Source organism: Apteryx rowi, unplaced genomic scaffold, assembly GCF_003343035.1.
Source record: "Apteryx rowi isolate R43461 unplaced genomic scaffold, aptRow1 scaffold_60, whole genome shotgun sequence".
Taxonomy (NCBI): Eukaryota; Metazoa; Chordata; class Aves; order Apterygiformes; family Apterygidae; genus Apteryx; species Apteryx rowi.
In genome coordinates this window covers 2,457,505-2,471,524 of record NW_020450872.1, presented here as the reverse complement: position 1 = coordinate 2,471,524, position 14,020 = coordinate 2,457,505, and the positions used below count along the sequence as shown (strand labels likewise).

The 14,020-nt window shown below is 36.3% G+C and overlaps 1 protein-coding gene across 1 annotated transcript in view; it reads left to right on the top strand.

Annotated features, from left to right (window-relative positions):
• Nucleotides 1–14,020, top strand: part of CADM2 (cell adhesion molecule 2) — a 702,128-nt gene that overhangs the window by 591,674 nt on the left and 96,434 nt on the right. The window lies entirely within an intron of this gene.

Genomic DNA, 14,020 nt, shown 5'->3' with positions numbered 1-14,020 from the left:
ACCCCCTGTTATAATGTGTTCTTCTGAGACAAGTTTACCCTTTGTACACATCAAAGTTTCCACCCTAGACTCACCCATGTCAAGAGACATTCTTCTGGTGTTTTTCCAAAACAGGTTTCCTCCCATCCCCTAAACCACAGTGTGAAAGTTACTATGGACAGTATATTTCAACATTGTTTCAGTACTTTTGTGACTAAGCTTTCATTCTGTCTCCCTTAAAGAAGGGATATTTCTGTATTTGCCAATATAAGATAAAGTTTTAAAAATTATAATAAGAATGTAAATTAAAAGATACAGCCTTCATTACACGTACATCTCTTCATACTGAATGAAAAGTAAATAAGAAGTTATATTTAATTATTTAGCTAAATAATTATGTAAACACTGTGATAATAAGCAAAATTATCTTGTTTAAACTTTTCAGATTAATGAATACTCAAAACAAATGAAACAAAAAGGATAGTAGCAGTAAACAGTAAAGAATAATATCTGTGAACATGAAAGTTCAGTGCCACAATTTGCATGTTTAAATGAGATCAATTAGGTTAATGATGGATGAAAATAAGAAGTCCATGATTTAAATGCAAAATAATTCAGAAACTTGTGGGTCCATTTACTGCCAAACTTTCATCTTTCAACGGGGATATCTAGTTCAAAGGGTTAATGTACAATCCTGACCTTTCCCATCTGGAGGCTTATATTCAAATGTGGTTTACAAGTGAAATATATTCTAACATAATTTATTTCTCTCTGAAATCTTTTATAGGGAAATCCAGAGTGGTTTATATATTCTGCATGGAAACACTAATAATATGGTGCTTGCAGGTGATTCCATTTGGGTGTCATGTGTTTAAGAGAGGTCTCGAGAAGGTTTCAAGGGAAGTTTGGGAAGGATTGTTGATAATATTAAAAGTAGGCTGTTCAGGAGATAAACAAATATAATTTCCTTTCAGAAGAGTGAGCCTTTAGATATAGGAAAGAGACAACATGTGGGAAAGGATTGAAAAGATAGGGGGCATGGCTACATTGGAAAATGGAGCACAGCAAGGTCATCCCTGAACCATTGCAAATGAATGATTGAACAGCACAGTGCTTTGCCATGTAGAGATACTAGCCTGGGTCCAAAACCAGGTCAGCTGGGTTAGTGTGGTGGTGTTCCTGAATTAATGAGCACTGATGTTGGGGACACAACCTTATGAAGCACATTGTAGGCTTTTGAGGTTGCATAGTTAGTTTGATCACAACTGGTCATGCACCATGAGTAGAAATCCCCACAGTCAAGCCACTGGAGGATACGCTTAAGTGGGCACGACAAAGAAGACAAGTTAGTTCATCTACCTGAAAAGACCGGAAAACTATTATAATAGAGTAAAAGAGCAGAGCAGCTTATTTCCTGTTCCGATACACCCTTCTCTACCTGAGGAGGTGAGTTCCAGATATAATAAACTGTTACAGACAGACCATTTAGCCTAACAGAGGTATTCCTAAGACTGACTGACTGACTGATTTTTCAAGCTCCTAATCTAAGTAAACATCGGTTACTATAAAAGTGATTAAAAACTAAACAGTTTCTCTGCATTGTATTTGATAAGACATGCCTACATGGATATAATGTGAATATAGTTTATGATCTGTGTTAGAGATGCATGGTGGGAGATAGACTTTGCTGAAAAGCTAGAAAGCAAGTTTTAAAATATATATTTTTTAACTACTTTATGTTGGGTAGCACTCACAGGATGTTAAAGACTGAGTGGCTGAATGACGTTCAGTGTCTGAGAAATTCCAAATCAAGTCTCAATTCAAGAAAGAATTTTTCAAGTACATGACTGAGGTCTGTTAAGCTCCGTGCTGCCTTCAAGCATATGCTTCCAATGTCATTTTCAATTTCTTCCTAGCCCAGATTGGGTATTATTTCAGGTGGAGTCTCCTTGGAAGGAGACTGAGAATTATAGAATTTGTATAGCTCATGTCCCAAGTACAGCTCTGGTCACTTTAAGCCAGTGAACCAAATGACAGAAGGATGGAGCTGTTCCAGACCTTCCCCATGGAACTGTTTTGGGGACTGTTTATTTGCAAAAACTCATGATGACCAACCAGATGAGATAATTTAGAGGAAATCATGAATAGAGATAGTTATTAGGACCGCCCAAGGGGGAAAAGTTTGCCCTTTATAATTTCATGTATATATATTCACAAGAAATAGATTGTCAAATTTTTACTCCCTGACACTACTGCTTAGTGATTTTTCTATAGTTTAAACTTTTATAATGTCCACTATCTGGTATGAACTTCAGAGAAAAGCATAAAGCTTGAAGGGGTATTTGGGTGTACTTAGCATTCTGAGCTCTTATTTACTGCACTAAACAACAGTTTTGGATGTGCTGCAGTTCTGATTATCAAGCCATAGGCAAGATAGCTAAGGTTAGACGCAACGGAAAACTAAAGGCCGTAAGCAAAAGAAACTGAGGGTGCCGAAAAGAAAGTTACATTGAAAGGTCAGCCACTGACTCAGTGAGAGTTACACATGTCTTGATAACATCTGAAACAGAGGCAGAAGGTTTTTTTCTCATGCTTTTTTCTTTACTCCTCTTAGGTGACATGGCAAAAATGAGATAAAAGACAAATATAATTAATCTGGAGAGAGCGCAGTGCAAGGCAGCAAAACGATAAATGGAGCAGAGGGGTTTACATATCTGAAAAGATTGGCAAAATTGGGATTGTTTAGTCTTAAGTGGCATGACATAAACAATTAAACAAGTTAAGGGTTATAAAATTAAGCTTCAGCATGATTTGAGTTCATGGAACAAAGCAGAACTGGGTTGCCAAAGAAAATACAATTTTTACAATCTCATTCATGTGTGTATGGGACTTAATGGAAAACTAAGAGACCAGAGACCCTATATTACAAAAGCATATAGAGGAGAATAGCTTTAGGTGGTGCCACTAGTGCTAATTGCTTTTATGCAGTGGCACGCATTCAGAACTCTGGTGCCAGTGCCCCTCTTTCTACCACTTAATTCAGCAGGGTCTACTGATACATGCAATGTTATGCTCCCATTTTTGCTTGCCAGTTTTACAATCAAGGAGATCAAGCACAAAGAAGGGTAAAAATGATCAGTGAATGCAATACATGACAATAGGAAGTATAAGATTTTAACACAGTAGGACTGTGAAATTTTTAGTTTTGGTAGTGTACCTCCATCTTTTCTTATTCGCCTTCCATTATAGGCTACCCTATTTTAATCACATTTTTTAGCAATTATGCTGAACRAGTATGGTATTACTGACAGCTGAGGTGTTGAAACAGGTACTATGAATATTTTTAACCAAGTACTAGATAATCAGTTTTCACAGAATTAGTAACTTAGGTTTCCTGCCAGCTTGATGCTTGAGTTCAGACACTTGTGAATTTTGAGGGAGGGAGGGAAGGAGGGCTTCACTGATCAAGCTTTCTTTTTCCCCACATTGGCATTTGTTGTTGTTTTGCATCCAGAAGAGTGTTTTTGCACTCTTTTGGGGCAAACTGTTATTGATTTTTCCTTCAAAAAGCATCATTTTAAAGTAAATTTGAAAGAGGCAAGATAAAAGATGACATAATTGTCATCAAAGAGTCTCAGATAACAAAGGGCTCATAGTCCTGCTTGGCTGTAAAACAGTTTTTAGAGGAATATAGAAAAAAAAATACAGGAATATCCGTGCAGAGGTAGCACCAAGTATTCACTTTTATCAAAGCTAAATATTTCAAAAAAATATTATAAAAATTAATTTTGAAGCAGAGTGGCAACAGATATATTGAAATGAAATGCCATTCCTATGACAAAACCATTTGCTCTGGATTGCCTCCTCCACAAATATTAGTAATAAAATAATTTGTCAGGCACAAAATACTGAATTTTTATGTCATCTGCTTAAGCAATGAGTCATTCATTATACTCTGAAGCAAAGCATCAGACTTACTGTATGCCCTGGGATAATTTGATGAAGTTTACCAATGCAGTGGACTTTGCAAGTGCCAATTCAATGCAATAGGGCATAGGCAGAAGCTGTGCTGCTTGTCATTTACAAAAGAAGCCCAATTTTTGGAAATGCTGGTTCACAGCTGTAGGATACAAGCAGATGGTAAGTGTAAAAGCTATTAAAAATGGCGAGCTCTTTCACAGAGCTGATTGGAGTACTCTTCTCTCTCAGATCTCATTTGGGATATCCAATTTGCTGTTGTTTTGTACATAGGAATGTGGTTTGTCCTTGAAATTTTTGAATATCTTTTTCTAAACTTAATTACCTAGGTTTTTGTAGAAATAGGAATAAAAATGTATAGAAATACATAATTTTCAAGAAGTTTTGTAATTGCCATCCATATACAAAAATGATAATCTTCTCTTGGTTTCTGAAAAAAGATCACTTAAACTATCCTTGCTTATTCTGGTGCTAATTAATCAATAAAATAGATATATCATCATTTTCAGAAGCATCTGCTTATTTTATTTTTGCTTCTGGAAATGATGGAAAGGTTCCAAGGAAATAAGAGAGAAAAGGCACTATGAAAAATGTGGTAGACTGTGACATAAGTAGATTTCACAAACATCATACTTTTTGGAAAAAAAAACAGACAAAATAAGATTGAAAATAAATGAATTAGTCTCTCAAGAAATACTTAAAAAAAATCTTACCATCCAGCAGTCATTTATTACCAGGTAGCAATAATCTTTTATTGTGGGACTGTTAGATTTTTATAACCTTTTTTGAAATGATAGCACCAGAACTGTTGTTGTTCACTGATGCAATAAAATACCAGAGAAATTTATTGAAGCTCTTCAATATTCAGAAGGCTTGAGGTCATAAAATAAAGCTCTGAAGTAAAGACATGCTGTTTGTAGCTCGTAATTTAGCTAAACTTGTAAGAAGAAATGTGTGTTGTCATGGATTCAATCATACTAATTTGGACTCTGATACAAAGAAGAAATGGTGGTTAGTGTGCAAAAAATTAAACAACAAGGTAAATAAATTAAAACCGACTGAGTAAAGCTGAGTATTACAGATTAATGCACAAGATGCTGCTGCACACAGTTAAATGATTATGTCAGAACCTAGAGCAGTCTGGGAACAGTCAACTGGCAAAAGTGAGGGGTGGGAGCCCAACGCGTTTCTATCTTTTTTGGCGGCAAAGGAAAATTTGCAAATCTTCCTCGGCAGGGACAACTGCTGCCTATGCAGAGAACTTGAAACAATAATGCTCAGGGAGAGAAACCTGCCCATTCGTCTGGCCAGGGCAGTGATACTGTGATCCATTGCTCTCAGGACTCTCATTAAAAAGAATGCAACAGGTTATGGCAAGAGGAGAAAGTGCAATAAGCCTCAGCAACTAAACACAGCAGAATTTCATATATTGCAGGGAAGCACAACCCACTTGCTAAGGAGACGGCAATCCTCCTGTCCCAGGGAATTCCCAGGGAATCCCAGGGAAATTTCCTCCTTGCCAAATAATCAGACAGCCGTGACATGGATGTTAGACCACAGGCAGGGTCCCTGCCACACTGTACTTTTTTCCCTGGGCTGCCTGGAGCTGAGTTGAATGTTTTCCTAACTGAAGAGTAGTTAATAAGACACTTTCCTTGTTTTGCTTTTGGTCTGTGAAGGTAGAACCTGGCATTCATGGGAAGCTCATTGATTGCAGTATGAAGCATGGCCCTCTCACACAAGCATAGCTCTCTTCCCAAATGGATCAAATGGCATATTTCATATTAATGGCTGCAGTGCAGAATTACATTGTTAAACAAAGCCTTACATTTATTTTATTAGCAGTACTTTTAAGGCTCTGTAAGTCATTGTGTATAGAAGAAAATAACTTCTAGTCACAAAAGGTAATTAAAAACATTTAGTTACCATTCTAAAAGATTAAGTAAGAGGCAATATCAGTGATTTTAGAAGAAAAGTTTTGAATACAGTTGTGCTTCCTGTTGTATCATGAGCATTTGCTTCCTCTGACAAACGCAACAGCTGATTTTTTCTCCCCTCTCTGTATTGGTGTAATTCCTATTACTGTTAATGGAATTTGTACACAAACATTAAGTCGAGCAAGGATCACAGATTTCATTAGAACAGTATCAGATTCTTACCGGAGATGGAGAGACATTCATAACAGCATAAACTACAGAGAGAGAATCACCTTCAAAGCAAACGTATATCAGAATCAAAGTGTTCCAGTGAAGGCCTAGGGTCAAATTATATTAATGGACTGTTTTAAATTATTTAGAACATAAAGAGGGAAAGGCATGCATTTGCCCTGATTTTGAAATAGGCATCTGATCTTTTAATTTGGCTGCATGGAAACTAATCAGATTGAATGGGGGGGTCATTTTGGAGGTTTATTGATGTTTGTTTTAGTATTATACTGTGTAGAGGTGTGTGTACCTTTTTATTGGCAACAGGCAAACATGAAAAGGGTGGTTTGTGATTGCTGCTAGGCTGTTTTCGTTGAAAGCTCAGAATACTTTTAAAATTTTGTTTGAACTCCTGTGCCTCCCTTTCTTTCTACCATTTTCACTAGATCTAGCTCTTTTAGTATTAGCCAGTCTTCTAAGTTCAAACACTGTGAAAAATAAAGCAAACACAAAATCTCCCGTGTGTTTTAAGAAAGAGAGATTTAGAGAACAGACATCGTACCGAGATATACCATTCACAGAGGAAAGAGAAAAAAACTCACCAGTGGATTTTTTATTTCTGGACCCCTAAAGAATCATAAACTAAAATAACTAAAGAGATTCACCTTTCTCCATGCACCTTATATATCACTTTATTGAACCTCAGATGCTACTGTCACCAAATGTGACAATTTTTCCATGCCAAATCTTTCAATATCCTAAAGGCCAGAAAAGACATGGTTCTCTGGTGAGGGACAAGACTGGAAACCAGGAAAAATGTCACCTTCCTGACACTCTCACCCATTTCCATAGAATGATCTGAATCAACCTTTCTTTCCATAACTCTAAATTAAGGCCAATAATACTTTCTATAGAGATAAAAATTCTTAATTTTTATTTTAGTATTTATTAATTTAAACTGCATGCATTCAAACATTATTTGTAGTACTTGATAAATATGCTAATACCATAAAATGTTCTAGGATAATCCTAGAATATGTTTAGCAAAGTTAGTTGTTTTCTTCCTGATTGCTAATTAAACGAGCGTATAACTTATTTTATGTTTATTATTATGCTTGAACTGCTTTGATCAGGACAAAAACATGATAGGCAGGTGCAAGGAGACGGTCAAAACATTTGTGAAATTTCTGTATAGCATGCAAAACCATGAAAGGCCAATACTACAGCAGATGGTCAGTGAAATTTTGTACATCTTGCATCTTACATTGTACTGTTTCATTTTGGGAAGTAGGAGTTACAGATTTCTTGCAATAAATATATTTAAAAATCCAAAGACTTGAAGGGCATTGAGACATTACACTTCATATGAAATAATAATGTGCAAGCAAAAATATCCTAGTTGGGCACATAGCCATCACCAGTTTGGAAAAGGGTTTGTAAAATTTGGGCCAGTACTAGTACAATCTCTAATACCTACTTACTGGCATTGTGATTGCATTTAGTGATTTTTACAATTGTTTGCAAAATGTTTAAAATTGTTTAAATATTAAAAATGTTGCCATCTTTGGCAAGTGAGAAGGATGCCATACTCCAAGGGCACCAGCTCTAAAAAAGGCCTTTGAAAACATTTCACTAAAATCGTGGTATGTAAAACCTGAGAACAGATGTGCCACAGACACTTGATGCTAAGCGCTGCCAGAACTTTCAGTCAACGTTCCAGGGAGTGTGTGGAGAATATTAAAGTTCTAAGGGTTTTTCTTTTTATGAGTGTGCTAATCTAATTTTAGAAACATTTTTTAAATGTAAATAAGATTAATTGTACTTGTTATGCTAGCTCTGAATTTGTGTGGGGACAGTCTGCATAGTACTGATTATTTTTGAACTTCTAATTTATAATGTAAAATGGGTTAAGAATTTTGTAATATCTTTTCTAGTGTGTCAGAAAATCTTGATTTGTCCAAACTAGGACATAGATGGGAGAAAAACATTTTCAAGTTCAAAGTGAAATTTTAGTTCAAAACCAGAGTGGAAGGGAGACCTTAGAATACCTGATAGACCTCTGTTATCACATGGGAATTCAGCACACGAGTCCTTGCACTCCTTGCCTCAGACCAGTTCTTAATCCAAAGACTCTGAAAGACTGAGTTCTCTAATTACTGGATTACTGTCAGATAAGTCTTTTGCTGGATCTGTTCTACTTAGTGTGAATAATTCAATACTCAGTGGAATAAGGAACCTTATTTTCTCATAGATCTCAGCACAGGCTCTAATCACTCATCTAAAGAGCTAGTCTTGGTAGGTTGGTGAATACTTAAAGCGGAGTACCTATAAATGAGACAGTATAGGAATGGAATCTGAAGTTTGGGGGGTATACCAGCCCTCTGAGATGTAGAATGCTGAAGTACAGGAAACTTCTTCAGAAAATAATTATACTTTCTCTGTAAATAAAAAGAAGCAGAAGTTCTTGTTCAGTTCTGCTTCCTGGGACTTTGGCCACATTGGATGATATTTGGGGTGCTGAGTTTAGTTATTGCATTCATTTTTTAAAAAAATCTATAATGTAGTAGAGAAATTGGAAATCAGGAGCCATGACTTGGGATCTCCATATCTGATATGATATTCCTTTGGAAGTTTCTGCAGCGGAGAACCACTAAGAGTTTTGAATGCTAAGCTTTAAGCAATGTGGAGATCTGCCTCTTAACCGAGTGCACAGTGAACTCTAGCAGCAAGTATTGCTTCTATTAAGCATATATACACTGATTCTCTAGAGAAAACACAGTCATGCATGTGTATTTGAACAGGTGGCATGTCCAGCACCACTGTAATTCCGATGAGTGTCAGGTCACTAATATTTCTACTTTCGATTTACCTTCTCATAGTCATTTCTTAAAAGTCTCAACATATTCTCTGTATTCCACCCACCCTAACATCTGCCCAAGGAAAGAGGTATTTTTATTTTCTGTTTTTAGGAACATGATTGCACTAAGGAGAGAATGTTTTATATCATAACAGAATTAATTTATGCTTACCATATTTGATCTTTTTTCATTTCACTGCCAATTCCTTTTTATCTCAATCCCTTGCTGTAATATATCTTTTAATATAATGTTACCATTTCCTCTCATAAAATGATTTTTCTTTAGAAATCTGGTTAGTCCCACACACCTTTTGCTGATCAATGCCCTAGGACATATGGGGGTCATAGATTGCTTTTGTCACTGAATCAGTAGCTGGAAATATCATGAAAAAGTATTCAGAAAAGTTTTAGTAATCAAATTAGCTAAGGACTGAAAGAACCAAGGACTCATCTTCTAAAGTTACTTAGGAAGAAGAGGCTAAATTACTTTTTATTATCTTGGAACAAGAACGTGCCATTAGGCATTCATTTTCTGATTCAGTTGGTGACGTGCTTTATGGTCTTAAAAAAACTTGTTTAGTTTTGTGCATTCTGCTTCCCTTTTTACTCTGTGGTTGTCAAGGACTTACACATATGCTTTAACATAATTTATCATGTGTGACTCTTCCAGTGACTTCTATGTGATTACTTTATATGAAAAAAATTAAGCCTTCATGTAACCTTTTAAGAGCTTTGCTTTATGAATTCCTTAGGGTTATAAAATACTATAAATAAATAATAAACTCTTTTTTACTTGAAGCAATGTAAAAATAGCAAGTGCATTTTGAACAAAAGAAAAAACTTCTAGCAAAGGGGATCTGATTAACAGCAAAGGTCTGATGAGTGATAACAACCACCTTTACGTTGAAATAGTTTCAAAGAGATTAGATCTATCAGTAAAGTAATTCCACAGGGTATTAAAGTTGCCATTAGTTATAGCTAGGAGTACAACAAAAATCGTGTGCTGAAGTGTTTAATTTCTTCGTGTATCAGATAACATTCATTACCAATGTAAATTGAAATCCTTTTTCCACATGCATTTACCAATTCTATATGTTGCTAAATAAAGATGATATTATTTGCCATTCTAATATAGGTGGAATTATGAAAAAAAATAGCCTGATCAAAATTAGATAAATCTGCCTAAAGCTTTGAAATGCCTTCTCTGCTCTTGTGCAATGAAATGCACCCAAAATGAAATTTTTGTCTTTGGTCTGCTGAAATGTGAAGGTGTATATAAAAAAAAAATCCCTAGCTTTTATCTAACTGCGGTTAAGCTGGTATTTCCAGCAGAAAGTCAAGTTCTTGGCACAGGGTGGGCAGAACAATGAAGGTATCTTGCTATGTGTCTAAAGACATGTTTGAGTCTCACCTCAGACTGGTCCAAACAATCAATTGCAGCTTGTAAGTGCCTCATTATTCAAGATAAAGACTTGAGGGCCATGCAGCTCTCACACTGTTGGAGTTGCAGTTGAATAAATAAGTCATTGAGTATGGAAACCAGTGTATTTTACTATGCAGGCTTGCTGGATTACCCACGCTCAAGTAGAGCCTTTTTTTTTTTTAATGAAATTTTCCCAGTACTTACTCTTTTGCTGATACTTACCCTCTAGATAACTTTCTTACAGTTCAGGCTAAGTGCATATCTGTAGGTACCATGAAGAAGTTTTAATCACTAGTCCCTTGATCATAAGAATTCTGCTTAAAATGTTGTTCTATAAGCTTTTACTATGAAACTACAGGGCCAACTCCTAAAAAAAAAAAGTAAATTAATAACGTTCTGTTAAGCTTAATTGATATAAATTGGTACGGCTCTGCTGACTTTAGAGGAGACTCAACAGAGGATCTACTTTGTGTGTTTGTTTTGGTTGTCGAAGGAGAAATTTTTTGGGGCACATCTACTTTACTTAAAAAGAGCTGATGAGCCAATCTGAAAACTTTGTTTGACATAGAGAAAATAAAGTAAGTTAACCTATTTTGCTGTATTGCAGTTCTCACTATGCTTTTCTTTCTTTAGACTTTGTTTTCTGTTATTGTTGTTTTCTGGAGATTAGATGGTGTTCCCATTGTTATGATTAATACTTCTGGGTGTGACAGTTTAAAGCCCACTGTACTGATATAGTACATTTATACTTCTCAAATACTTGTAAAATGAACAGCTCCAACAGGAGGTAGTATTTTGTAATGTAGGGTATTTTATGTTCTGGAAAAATGTCAGTCAGCACGGTTCTATTGTCTTTGTTAAAATAACATTTTTAGGTTACTTATGCAGTTAGTCTAAAGATTTCTTCCAATTTTAAATATTGATGTGAATGAGAAAGTGGAGGATGAGTTCATCTTAATTGTTACCTTTTATAAATGTATATTTTAATTCTGGAGAAAAAACAAGGCCAACATAAAAACGAAGTGGGAAAAGTAACACTGAGATTGAAGCACCCAAAAGAGTATCAAGCAGTCTTTTTAAAGCACTGTTAATAAAAGGGTAAATGGTAAGCTTCACTAAAAACTATACGTTGAATTAATTGTTATGTTTCCTGTTTTAAAAAAGCAAGTAATTGCTGTACAAGTCAATTAGTAGGGAAAACCACAAAGAAATACATATTTCCTACACAACCTTATTGTGCTTTAGAGAGTGAAACATAAATGTAAGATCCTTCATAATCTGGATTAGTCAGCTCTGTCTAGAAGTGCATGGAGAACAGAGTGCTGTCTGGGGCATTAAATAAAGAAGGAATGGGAACTGTATCAAGATGGGGGGAAATAGCACTGAATTGGTCCGTGCAAATGCAAGCTTAATTGTCTGAAAGCCCCTCTTCAATTTTTATTTGGGTCACTTATGGTAATGCATAAAATGCTGGTCATTTTTTAAGTATTATTTAAGCCAGAAATGCTAGTTAGGTGGTCCTTTAATTTCTTTTCTCACCTCTGGCTATCATTATTATTTCCATGCAAAATTTAGCTTTTTCACATTTCTCTGGAAATCTCTTGATCTCATTGCATTAGTTGTCTCCATCCCTTGGTTAAATCCTTCATGTATTCCTGTCTGATACTAATTTGTTCCTCTGGTCCAATGTATAGTCAAGAGAGTAACTTGTTCATCTCCAGTAGCACCACTGAAATCACAGAAGTACTTGATGCTGTGATTTATCAAGGCACTTCAGGTCAGTGCCTTAAGCATGTGCTAAAAATGAAGCAAATGCCTGCATGAACCCCAAGGATTAGCTGCCTGCATAATGGTTTCGAGGGTCCTTAAAAATGTGAACTTGTGGAACAGTTTCGCTACTGGTGTAATGTTAGCACAGCTCTACTGAAATCCAAATGACTCTAACAATGACTTTAGTGGAATTATGACAAGTCTACACTAAACCTTCCCCTTTTTTGTGCAGTGCTGGTAATTATGACATGCCAAAAATAAAAATCAAAGTTAGAAAAAGCTTTATATCTGGGCATTTGATACACCAGAGGGTTGTTCTACCATTCAGAGGGACCTTTACAGACTGGACAGATGGGCAGAGAGGAACCTCAGGAAATTCAACAAAAGGAAGTGTGAAGTCCAGCACCTGGGGAGGAATAACCCCATGCACCAGTACAGGCTGACCCGGGGAGAGCAGCTTTGTAGAGAATGCCCTGGGTGTCCTGGTGGACAACAAGTTGACCATGAGCCAGCAACGCCGCAAAGAAGGCCAATGCATATCCTGGGCTGCATTAGGCAGAATGTTGCCAGAAGTTTGAGAGAGGTGGTCCTTCCCCTCTGCATGGCACTGGTGAGGCCACAGCTGAAGTGCTGGGTCCAGTTCTGGGCTCCTAGTACAAGAGAGCTACTGGACTAAGTCCAGAGAAGGGCTATTAGAATGGTTAAGGAACTGGAGCATCTCTCGTATAACGAAAGGCTGAGAGAGCTGGGACTGTTTAGCCCGTAGAAGGCAAGGCTCAAGTGGGGACCTTATCAATGTGTATAAATATCTGAAGGGAGGGTGTAAAGAAGATGGAGTCTTCTCAGTGGTGCCTGGTGACAGGATGAGAGGCAATGGGCACAAACTGAAACACAGGAAGCTCCATATGAATCTAAGAAAAAACCTTTTGTTTACTGTGAGGGTGACAGAGCACTGGAACAGGTTGCCCAGAAAGGCTGTGGAGTCTCCATCCTTGGAGATACTCAGAACCTAACTGAGTCCTGGTCAACCTGCTGTAGGTGACCCTGCTTGAGCAGGGGGCTTGGACTAGATGATCTCCAGAGGTCCCTTCCAACCTCAACCATTCTGTGATTCTGTGATTTTTAATTGTTTACGTGCTATTGAGTGTTTAATAGAAATATTAGTATCTCAGTATGAGATTGTATCCTTACAGCACATCCTTTTTCCATTTGATTTTGTAGCGTCATACTCTTTCACATTTTGTTGATAATGGGATGTCTGTGCTGTCACTTGTCACTCTGCTACCGCAGTGCTAAATCAGATAGGAACTGGAAATTGTGTGGGCCAAAACTTGGATAACCCTAGTTTTGCAGGTTAAAGTGTTTCTTGTGCCATAGATGAAGTTTGTTTTTATATTAGGAAACTATAGAGGAAAGTAAAGGAGTTACATTTTCCTATTAGGTCTGCAAATTTTCCTCTCTAATTAATTCCTAAGGAGAAAAACTGTTTTGTGTGGAGATGTTTCTTTCTCTTTGATCTTTTTTTCTCCATATAAAGAGGCGCCCATTTAGTTCATGTAGCATATTTTGATTATGAGAATTATTACATGTTTGCAAGCCAGCTAACAAAATGTTTTAAAAATTAAAGACCTATTATCAACTGTTTTATTCTGCATGAATTCACAATATTTATATTGTGTATCTTTCTACAGTCATAGCATAAAGTTAATTCCAGTATACAGGAATAGTATTTTTAAGCTTTTGGGAAAAATTATAGACTTTTGTATAGGGCTTTTCCAGATATTTAAGTCATTCTTTTTGTAAATTTGGGGATGAAAAGAAAAAAAAGGTTGTGTTTTAGGGGCAGCATTATTGCATTTCAGAAATAAT